The 11,220-nt window shown below is 40.5% G+C and overlaps 1 pseudogene; it reads right to left on the bottom strand.

Annotated features, from left to right (window-relative positions):
- Window positions 1–9,329: 9,329 nt before the first annotated feature.
- LOC109262154 (translationally-controlled tumor protein-like) lies at window positions 9,330–9,830 on the bottom strand (annotated as a pseudogene).
- Window positions 9,831–11,220: the final 1,390 nt, after the last annotated feature.

The following is an 11,220-nucleotide window of genomic DNA, read 5'->3' as shown; positions in this document are numbered from 1 at the left end:
AGAGGATTAGCAGAACGGAGTCTCCGGAGCCAAGCACAGACGAGAGGCCCACGGAAGAGGGTAGGAAGGGCGGCGAGGCGGTGCGCGCTCCACGGACTGGCGGGAGGGAGCCGGGGCAGAGGGCCAGCCCGCTGGCCAAGCAGAGCCCCCGAGTCTGGCTGGCAAAAGCGGAGGGGCCGGACGGAGTGTGTTCCGACAGCAAGCGCGACTTAGTGTCTGGGAGGTCATAAATTAACAGCTCTGCTCGGAAAGCGGGAAGGCTGGAGGACAAAGGGAGGGAGAGTTGCTGAGCCCCGGGACGACAGAGCTATTTGGCGGGGAACAAAGGCGCTCGCCAGCGCCATCTCCCTCGCCCATCCCCAGCCAAAATCCCAAAGGGAACCAGTTCCTACCAGGGAACTTGCTCACTCCGCGCAAACACCCAACTCTGTGCTTCTGCGGAGCCAAACCTCCGGCAGCAGATCTGACTCCCTCCCGCTGCCACAGGGCCCCTCCTGAAGTGGATCACCTAAGGAGAAGTGAGCTAAGCCTGCCCCTCCTGCCCCCGTGCACCTTGCCTACCCACCCCAGCTAATACACCAGATCCCCAGCACCACAAGCCTGGCAGTGTGCAAGTAGCCCAGACGGGCCACGCCACCCCACAGTGAATCCCTCCCCTAGGAGAGGGGAAGAGAAGGCACACACCAGTCTGACTGTGGCCCCAGCGGTGGGCTGGGGGCAGACATCAGGACTGACTACGGCCCCGCCCACCAACTCCAGTTATACACCACAGCACAGGGGAAGTGCCCTGCAGGTCCTCACCACTCCAGGGACTATCCAAAATGACCAAACGGAAGAAGTCCCCTCAGAAGAATCTCTAGGATATAACAACAGCTAATGAACCAATCAAAAAGGATTTAAATAATATAACAGAAAGTGAGTTTAGAATAATAGTCATAAAATTAATCGCTGGGCTTGAAAACAGTATAGAGGACAGCAGAGAATCTCTTGCTACAGAGATCAAGGGACTAAGGAACAGTCACGAGGAGCTGAAAAGCGCTTTAAACGAAATGCAAAACAAAATGGAAACGACGACGCCTTGGATTGAAGAGGCAGAGGAGAGAATAGGTGAACTAGAAGATAAAGTTATGGAAAAAGAGGAAGCTGAGAGAAAGAGAGATAAAAAAATCCGGGAGTATGAGGGGAAAATTAGAGAAGTGATACACTAAAAAGAAATAATATACGCATAATTGGCATCCCAGAGGAGGAAGAGAGAGGGAAAGGTGCTGAACGGGTACTTGAAGAAATAATAGCTGAGAACTTCCCTGAACTGGGGAAGGAAAAAGGCATTGAAATCCAAGAGGCACAGAGAACTCCCTTCAGACGTAACTTGAATCGATCTTCTACACAACATATCATAGTGAAACTGGCAAAATACAAGGATAAAGAGAAAATTCTGAAAGCAGCAAGGGATAAACGTGCCCTCACATATAAAGGGAGACCTATAAGACTCGTGACTGATCTCTCTTTTGAAACTTGGCAGGCCAGAAAGGATTGGCACGATATCTTCAGTGTGCTAAACAGAAAAAACATGCAGCCGAGAATCCTTTATCCAGCAAGTCTGTCATTTAGAATAGAAGGAGAGATCAAGGTCTTCCCAAACAAACAAAAACTGAAGGAATTCGTCACCACTAAACCAGCCCTACAAGAGATCCTAAGGGGGATCCTGTGAGACAAAGTACCAGAGACATCGCTACAAGCATAAAACATACAGACATCACAATGACTCTAAACCCGTATCTTTCTATAATAACACTGAATGTAAATGGATTAAATTCGCCAGCCAAAAGACATAGGGTATCAGAATGGATAAAAAAACAAGACCCATCTATTTGCTGTCTACAGCAAATAGACTCATTTGAGACTCATTTGAGATCTGAGGACACCTTTAGATTGAGAGTGAGGGGATGGAGAACTATTTATCATGCTACTGGAAGCCATAAGAAAGCTGGAGTAGCCATACTTATATCAGACAAACTAGACTTTAAATTAAAGGCTGTAACAAGAGATGAAGAAGGGCATTATATAATAATCACAGGGTCTATCCATCAGGAAGAGCTAACAATTATAAATGTCTATGCGCTGAATACCGGAGCCCCCAAATATATAAAACAATTACTCACAAACATAAGCAACCTTATTGATAAGAATGTGGTCATTGCAGGGGACTTTAACACTCCACTTACAGAAATGGATAGAACATCTAGACACACGGTCAATAAAGAAACAAAGGCCCTGAATGATACACTGGATCAGATGGACTTGACAGATATGTTTAGAACTCTGCATCCCAAAGCAACAGAATATACTTTCTTCTCGAGTGCACATGGAACATTCTCCAAGGTAGATCATATACTGGGTCACAAAACAGCCCTTCATAAGTTTACAAGAATTGAAATTATACCATGCATACTTTCAGACCACAATGCTATGAAGCTTGAAATCAACCACAGGAAAAAGTCTGGAAAACATCCAAAAGCATGGAGGTTAAAGAACACCCTGCTAAAGAATGAGTGGGCCAACCAGGCAATTAGAGAAGAAATTAAAAAATATATGGAAACAAACAAAAATGAAAATACAACAATCCAAACGCTTTGGGACGCAGCGAAGGCAGTCCTGAGAGGAAAATACACTGCAATCCAGGCCTCTCTCAAGAAACAAGAAAAATCCCAAATACAAAATCTAACAGCACACCTAAAGGAAATAGAAGCAGAACAGTAAAGGCAGCCTAAACCCAGCAGAAGAAGAGAAATAATAAAGATCAGAACAGAAATAAACAATATAGAATCTAAAAAAACTGTAGAGCAGATCAACGAAACCAAGAGTTGGTTTTTTGAAAAAATTAACAAAATTGACAAACCTCTAGCCAGGCTTCTCAAAAAGAAAAGGGAGATGACCCAAATAGATAAAAAATCATGAATGAAAATGGAATTATTACAACCAATCCCTCAGAGATACAAACAATTATCAGGGAATACTATGAAAAATTATATGCCAACAAATTGGACAACCTGGAAAAAAATGGACAAATTCCTAAACACCCACACACTTCCAAAACACAATCAGGAGGAGACAGAAAGCTTGAACAGACCCATAACCACCAAAGAAATTGAATTGGTTATCAAAAATCTCCCAACAAATAAGAGTCCAGGTCCAGATGGCTTCCCAGGGGAGTTCTACCAGATGTTTAAAGCAGAGATAATACCTATCCTTCTCAAGCTATTCCAAGAAATAGAAAGGGAAGGAAAACTTCCAGACTCATTCTATGAAGCCAGTATTACTTTGATTCCTAAACCAGACAGAGACCCAGTAAAAAAAGAGAACTACAGGCCAATATCCCTGATGAATATGGATGCAAAAATCCTCAATAAGATACTAGCAAATCGAATTCAACGGCATATAAAAAGAATTATTCACCATGATCAAGTGGGATTCATTCCTGGGATGCAGGGCTGGTTCAACATTCACAAATCAATCAACGTGATACATCACATTAATGAAAAAAAAAAGAGAAGAACCATATGATCCTGTCAATCGATGCAGAAAAGGCCTTTGACAAAATCCAGCACCCTTTCTTAATAAAAACGCTTGAGAAAGTCGGGATAGAGGGAACATACTTAAAGATCATAAAAGCCATTTATGAAAAGCCCACAGCTAACATCATCCTCAATGGGGAAAAACTGAGAGCTTTTTCCCTGAGATCAGGAACACGACAGGGATGCCCACTCTCACCGCTGTTGTTTAACATAGTGCTGGAAGTTCTAGCATCAGCAATCAGACAACAGAAGGAAATCAAAGTCATCAAAATTGGCAAAGATGAAGTCAAGCTTTCGCTTTTTGCAGATGACATGATATTATACATGGAAAATCTGATAGACTCCACCAAAAGTCTGCTAGAACTGATACATGAATTCAGCAAAGTTGCAGGATACAAAATCAATGTACAGAAATCAGTTGCATTCTTATACACTAACAATGAAGCAACAGAAAGACAAATAAATAAACTGATCCCATTCACAATTGCACCAAGAACCATAAAATACCTAGGAATAAATCTAACCAAAGATGTAAAAGATCTGTATGCTGAAAACTATAGAAAGCTTATGAAGGTAATTGAAGAAGATATAAAAAAATGGAAAAACATTCCGTGCTCATGGATTGGAAGAATAAATATTGTCAAAATGTCAATACTACCCAAAGCTATCTACACATTCAATGCAATCCCAATCAAAATTGCACCAGCATTCTTCTCGAAACTAGAACAAGCAATCCTAAAATTCATATGGAACCACAAAAGGCCCCAAATAGCCAAAGTAATTTTGAAGAAGAAGACCAAAGCAGGAGGCATCACAATCCCAGACTTTAGCCTCTACTACAAAGCTGTCATCATCAAGACAGCATGGTATTGGCACAAAAACAGACACATAGACCAATGGAATAGAATAGAAACCCCAGAACTAGACCCAGAAACGTATAGCCAACTCATCTTTGACAAAGCAGAAAAGAACATCCAATGGAAAAAAGACAGTCTCTTTAACAAATGGTGCTGGGAGAACTGGACAGCAACATGCAGAAGGTTAAAACTAGACCACTTTCTCACACCATTCACAAAAATAAACTCAAAATGGATAAGGACCTGAATGTGAGACAGGAAACCATCAAAACCTTAGAGGAGAAAGCAGGAAAAGACCCCTCTGACCTCAGCCGTAGCAATCTCTTACTCGACACATCCCCAAAGGCAAGGGAATTAAAAGCAAAAGTGAATTACTGGGACCTTATGAAGATAAAAAGCTTCTGCACAGCAAAGGAAACAACCAACAAAACTAAAAGGCAACCAATGGAATGGGAAAAGATATTTGCAAATGACATATCGGACAAAGGGCTAGTATCCAAAATCTATAAAGAGATCACCAAACTCCACACCCAAAAAACAAATAACCCTGTGAAGAAATGGGCAGAAAACATGAATAGACACTTCTCTAAAGAAGACATCCTGATGGCCAACAGGCACATGAAAAGATGTTCAATGTCGCTCCTTATCAGGGAAATACAAATCAAAACCACACTCAGATATCACCTCACGCCAGTCAGAGTAGCCAAAATGAACAAATCAGGAGACTAGATGCTGGAGAGGATGTGGAGAAACGGGAACCCTCTTGCACTGTTGGTGGGAATGCAAATTGGTGCAGCCGCTCTGGAAAGCAGTGTGGAGGTTCCTCAGAAAATTAAATGTAGACCTACCCTATGACCCAGCAATAGCACTGCTAGGAATTTACCCAAGGGATACAGGAGTACTGATGCATAGGGGCACTTGTACCCCAATGTTTATAGCAGCACTCTCAACAATAGCCAAATTATGGAAAGAGCCTAAATGTCCATCTACTGATGAATGGATAAAGAAATTGCGGTTTATATACACAATGGAGTACTATGTGGCAATGAGAAAGAATGAAATAAGGCCTTTTGTAGCAACGTGGATGGAACTGGAAAGTGTGATGCTAAGTGAAATAAGCCATACAGAGAAAGACAGAGACCATATGGTTTCACTCTTATGTGGATCCTGAGAAACTTAACAGAAACCCATGGGGGAGGGGAAGGAAAGAAAAAAAAAAAAAAGAGGTTAGAGTGGGAGAGAGCCAAAGCATAAGAGACTGTTAAAAACTGAGAACAAACTGAGGGTTGATGGGGGGTGGGAGGGAGGGGAGGGTGGGTGATGGGTATTGAGGAGGGCACCTTTTGGGATGAGCACTGTGTGTTGTATGGAAACCAATTTAACAATAAATTTCATATATTGAAAAAAATAAAATAAAAAAATAAAAAATAAAAAAAATAAAAATACACCTGTTTTAGGAAACAAAAAAAAAAAAAACAGTCATAGCAAACACTAGGATTTGTTAGGTATTTATGATAAATCAATATTCTAGACACTTTGCTTACAGAGACTTTTTGGCCTCCAAAAGTTATTCAAGGTAAGTATAACTTTTATTCCCATTTTTCAGATGAGGAAACTAAGACACAGAGCTATTTCACTGCTTACTCATGGATCATACATTACTCTGTTTAAATGAGTTGTTCCATTTTCAAATAAAGACATAAAAGTTCTCTCCTAATCAAAAATTCTGCCTTGAATTGTTAACCTTTTTATAAATTACCTGTGTTCTCCTAAACCAGACAGCTTCTAAGTAGAAAGATAACTCATTTAGATACTATTATATGTACAATGAACAGTTCTTATAAAACATTTATGGATCTCTGAGAACATAGAAACTCTTTGGATTTCATGTACATGTAAATTTATAGAAAATTAACAACCTTAAATGTTATACGTTGCAAGAAAATCCATAGTCCCTGGCTTTCAATAGTAAAGATCATATTAATGCAATGTACTTATAATAGTTTTCTACTGCTGCATAACAAATTTTGCAAAAGTAGTAGCTTAAAACAACACACTTTTGTTTTTCGTTGTTTTTTTTTTTTTTTACTGAAGTCTGAAATGGGTTTGCCCCGGGGCTGAAATCAAGAGCGCTGCTCCCTCTGGAACTCTAGGGGAGTCTGTTCCTTTGTCTTTTCCAGCTTCTAGGAATCATTAGCACTCCCAGCCTTTTTGACCCATCCCTGCATCTTCAAAACCAGTAATGAAGTTCTTCCAATCTCTCTCTTACTCTGACCCCATATTCTGTGGTCACGTCTCTTCTCTGATTCTGAACCCCCTGCTTTCCTTCTACGAAGACCTTGGTGATTACACTGAATATCCTGGCTAATGCAGGATAATCTTCCTATCTCAAGACCCTTAACTTAATCATATCTGCAAAATCCTTTTGTCATGTAAAGTAGCACAGGCACAGGTTTGGGGATTAGCACATGGACATCTTTCAGGGTGAATTTTTATGTCTATCAGCAACGAATGTTAATTCACTGATTTTGCAAATACTTACTGAGCCCTAAACATGTCCCAGGCATTATTCCGGGTATGGGAATAACACCAAACAAAAGGTCAAATTCTGTCCCCTCCTGGAGTTTACAGTCGGGTGAGGAAGACGGAAACTAAGCAAAACTAATACCAAATACGTAATACATCAGATGGTGATAGTGTTCTGAAGAAAAGTTACATGGCGGAGTACAGAGAGTTAAGAGGATTCCATTGTAAATATAGATATAGATATATCTATATAAATATAGATATGGATAATTATCTCACAAGCAAAAATCCCAAGGTACCAAGGGCTTCAGGCAGGAGCACATCAGGTGTGTGAGTGGCCACACAGTGAAAAAAGGTGAGAGTAACAGGATATGAGGTGTGGGGAATAAATAGGGATATTTATTTAATAAATAGGGAACCAGACTTTGCAGCACACCTCGGTGAGTTTGCCTAGTTAGTGGTGATTCTCAGTGAAATGACATCTTGGTAATAAGCAGTATTGTAACAAAGATGGCTTGGATTTTAGCGGGTCTGTTATGGCTGTTGTTACGAAAACAGAGGAAGGAAGAGGATAAATTGAAGACTAGAGACCAGTAAAATAATCCAAGATAGGGACACCGTAAGTTGAAAATGAAAAGAGAAGAGAGGCAGAGAGAAGAGAGGAGCGTGTGTGTGTGCGTATTTGGTGACAGAGGCTCAGGTGCTAGAGTCTGGATCAAGAGCTCATCTGTAATTGTTAGGTATATATATCCATTATTTTTACAAGCAACTCAATCATGTGAATTGTTTATTGAAATGGCATATGATTTCAATAAATTAAATTTTTCCTCCTACAGAGCTTAACATTTTTTTTGCCAAGTATTAAAAGTTAACAAATTAAAAGGCTCTATTTCACTCTATTTTTGACATCAAGTTTTCAAATTATTAGGCCATTTAATAATTTTTCTACTTGTGTCTATGTTGCGATATGTTTTGTGTCAAACAGTATATCTGTAATTCTTCAATTCTTCAATTTCTATAAAACAGTCTACATTTTTTTGTCAATTTCATTTATTTAGCTTATTGGCTCTCATTTTGATGGGGTGTCAAATTTTTTATTTTAATAGCTAAATATTGTTTTCTTTGTAAAACTAAAAATGTATTGCCAACTCTGGTAAAACATCACTTAGTAAAGCCAAATTTCTTATTAAAAATTATTTTATTTTGGGGTAAATTATTTTACGTCTGGGTAGCTCGGTTGGTGAAGCGTCCAACTCTTGATTCTGGCTCAGGTCATGATCCCAGGGTTGTGAGATCAAACTCCACATCAGGCTCTGTGCTGAGCCTGGAGACTGCTTAGGATTCTCTCTCTCTCTCTGTCTTTCTCTCTGTCTCTCTCTGCCCATCTATCCCACTCACACTCTCTCTCTAAAAAATAAATAAAATAAATTTTAAAAAATTAAAAAAGAGGAAAGATAAATGATAGATAGATAGATAGATAGATAGATGAGAAGGTTATACGGTGTCTACCTGGCTTATCTCCCTGAGCACATGGACCATGAAAGCCCACTGCTGACAGCTAAGACGTTCAACTTCCCTGACAATGTCATGCTGAAACAAATCACATGTAAGACCACACAGACATGATGATTCTTAACGATCTGGAGACGTCACAGCCGTCAGCTTTTTGATTCCTGCAGTTTAGACACCAGACACCGAAGGGAGCAACGTTAGCTTATTTGCTCCATACTGTGGAAGCTGTCACCTCACGGAAGACAGAAATGTCATGCTCACCGAGCAATACAGATTCAGGAGGAAAGTAAACGTTGATGTTTGCAGTCACCTAGGTGTAAGATTTGTTTCACTGTTTCCAACTGTGTTAATCCCTTTTTATTCTTTTGGTGAGCTCTTCCAGAATTAACTACTCCTGCTTGTAGGCGATGAAATGCGTAAGGAACCCACATCAAACGTTGGCACAGTTATGAGCATGGCCTTTCCCTTTACTTGAACTCAGTATTAAGACTTTGTTTTTTATATTCCAGTCCCAGAAATGATTTCCACTATAAAAGTTACCTGCAGGCCATCCTATGCTTTCTAGCAGTTGCCTACAACCATGCTCTAGCTTCCCCAAGACACTACACAGGATGGCTTTAAATATGTATTAAACTAAGAGGCATTCTCTCAAATGAGTTGAAATGCATTTTATTTTTAGACAACCTACATGGCATGTTTTTCTTTTCTTAGAAACAATGCCTCTGCTCTAAATAAATCAAGGTCAAAGTCACTGAAGAGCTCAAGATGGCATCAGTCCCATTTGTCTAAGCCCTGGTGTTGTGTGAGGAGCAGCAGCCAGTTATGACAACAGGCTATACATCCAAATTAATGGTCAAATTCATGAACATTTTTCCATTTCTAAACCATCCTTAAAGAAAATCATATATGGGGTCACACATCCTCACCATAGTCCAGAAGAACAATCGTGCTATCTGGATTCATGTTTTCACCAGTTAAAAAAAAAAAAGAAAAAAAAAAGGTCATTTTTTTTTTTTGAAATTTGCAAGGATACGCTTAATTTGTTCCATAGCCCCTGCCATAAAAGGTTTTCCTCTGGCCTCTGTTCTTCAAGTCTGCCTTTGATTGATTTCATGTAATATTTTATGTGCTTCTTGTAGGCTTCTTACGTGAAACTGGTTTCCTGAAAGTGATGGTTCACGACAGTATCAGCACCGGTGACTACCAACCTTTCAGCCTTCAGCGGAGCCATTTCCACGAATGAGCAAGTCATTCATGTTACCTTCTGTCCTACTGAGCATCTTCCCCTCCACCTCTAGACACAGCCCTCCGCGATCTCCCGGATCTTGTAGAAGTCGGAGAACATCTCATTACGGCTGATGAGGTCCCAGGAGATGATCGTGATCGCAGACGGAGAGACAAGAGGGTGGCATGGGCTTGGCAGGAGCCAGGAGCCAGGAGCCTTGAGCAGAGTGCACCCAGAGCTGCACTCGCTGAGAGGGCGGAGAGGCCAGAAAAGTGAGTTTTTGTTTTTGTTTCTGTTTTGTTTTTAACTCTAAGGTAACTGAAGAGGTAAAAGGAAAAAAAAAATTGAAACAAACAATGATCTATATAGAAAGTCAAGGTAAACATAGTAAATTTTTAAAAAATGTTTATTTATTTTTGAAAGAGAGACACAGAGCACCAGTGGGAGAGGAGCAGAGAGAGGGAGACACAGAATCGGAAGCAGGCTCCAGGCTCCCCGCTGTCAGCACAGAGTCCGATGTGGGGCTCGAACACCAGCTGTGAGATCATAACCTGATCATGGTTAATTTTTTACCTAATCAAAGGAGAATGCTATGAGTCAACACATTTTTTTAAACATAACAAAAACTACAATCGTCCAAAACAAGGTATATCTCATAGGATCAAACCATCATGTTCTTATTTGAAAGAGCAGGTGTGTGGAGTGCAGGTTGGCTAAGGCATAACCATGCCAAATATCAGAGCTGAAGAAAAAATAAAACTGCGTATATACTTCCTTTTTGCCAGAAATAGGTGTTTTGTGTGGAAAAAAACAGATGCTGGTTCATGCCTTTAGGCACTAGCTGTAAAGAGCTGAATATAAATAAGTCACCAGATGCAGAAACCTTTTGCGGTTTCCTTGCTAATAGACTGGCATCCTCCTGAAAGGAGTAAGGAGATGGACTCAGGATGGTTGATGAGAAAGTACCAAGAGTGACAAGATCACAGCTGCCTGATGTCCTGGCTTTCCCCTCGGCCCCCTTCCTTATGGATTTTTTTAGTTGATTTATTTATTTTGAGAGACAGAGGGAGAGCGAAAAGGAGCAAGGGAGGGGGAGAGAGAAAGGGAGAGAGAGAATCCCAAGCAGGTTCGGCACTATCAGTCCAGAGCCCCATGTGGGGCTTGAACTCATGAACTGTGAGATCATGACCTGAGCAGAAATCAAGAGTCAGAGGCTTAACAGATGGAGCCCACCTAGGCGCCCCCTTCCTTATGGAATTCTAAAGCAAAAGCGTAAGCAGTTACAATCCCCAGAAATTATGAATCTTATTCACATCTAGAATGATAAGGAACTATGTTTTGAAAAATGAGAACATTTGGCAAGATGCTTGTCTGTGATATGAAGCAAATCTAAGATAATATAGGTTTTCTACAACAAGACCTGAAGGGTGTGATAAAAATTTCAAAAATACAAAAGAGACAAGAAAAATTAGGGAATATAGCACTGAAAGGAATAGAAAAAAGACCCACTGGGGCGCCTGGGTGG

This window comes from Panthera pardus, unplaced genomic scaffold, assembly GCF_024362965.1.
Source record: "Panthera pardus isolate Hobbes unplaced genomic scaffold, ASM2436296v1 HiC_scaffold_13, whole genome shotgun sequence".
NCBI classification, from domain to species: domain Eukaryota; kingdom Metazoa; phylum Chordata; class Mammalia; order Carnivora; family Felidae; genus Panthera; species Panthera pardus.
Note: the sequence above shows the minus strand (reverse complement) of the source record. Positions and strands in the feature narration are given on the sequence as shown.